Here is a 1,012-nt window from a genome sequence, read left to right on the forward strand (position 1 = left end):
ACCAGAACCAGTTCCCCCAGTTAGACAGCACAGAGAGCTAAATGCCACCTCCCAACGCATCCCTGAGCGACTGAGCTACCGGAGCATTGGGGTCACCCCACTCTTGGTGCCATATCAGCAGGCAGCCCCAAAAACTTGCCCCGGATGAGTCCATATGGGCCAAGGGAGGAGACACTGAGAAGCCCATAAAACCAGCAAGAAAAATACAATCCCCAAAGGAAAAGAGCGTCAGATGCACAGTCCCTGCCCGGGGCCAGACCTGCCCTATAGCCCAGGTGAGTTTTTGGCGAGGGACGGTGGCCCTGGCAGCCTCAGACGTCCCCATGGCGAGGGATGGTCAGAGGTCACCGGGCTCTGCACCAGCTCGGCGAGACCCAGCCGCCCCTCCGCAGCCCAGGGAGGGGATTTCACGCTTCCCAGCATAAAAAGCATCAGAAATAAATAAAGCAGAGCGATGCGCTCTGCCTACCTGCAGTCAGTCAACGACGGCAAGCTGCCGGCAGCACGGCGATCCCGCACGCATCCTGCGCAACCTCCATCTTAGGAAGTCGGCTCCGGCACGCAGCCGGCTGCGCAAGGTGACCCAAGATGCCTACTCCCGGCTGAATTATTCAGCGGCGCTTCGAGAGGAGGGGGGGGGAGAGGAAGAAAAAAAAAAAAACAACAAAAAACCAACAAACCAACCCAACCCTCCTACCTGATGAGCTCGCCGGGCTGCCTGGCATCACCCAGCAGTCAAAATAATGAGGTCAGCAGCATCAGAGCCCCGGCGTGCAGAGCCACCCTCCGCACCCGAGCTGCCTTGCGGGGTCGGGGACGGGAGACTTGGCAGCAGAGAAAGGGCTAAGAGAGGTGGGGGAGGAAAGGAGGGGGAAGACAAGAGGCACACAAAGTCTGAATTAAACCCCAGCCTTTCATCTCCGCTCCAGATGGGCCAGCAGCTGAGATGCAGGAGGGCGGCCCGGAGCTGGCAGGATAATAGGGGCGGGCGGCAGCTGAGCGGGGGGCTCCC

This window comes from Charadrius vociferus, unplaced genomic scaffold (genome assembly GCF_000708025.1).
Source record: "Charadrius vociferus isolate BGI_N301 unplaced genomic scaffold, ASM70802v2 scaffold49, whole genome shotgun sequence".
NCBI lineage: Eukaryota > Metazoa > Chordata > Aves > Charadriiformes > Charadriidae > Charadrius > Charadrius vociferus.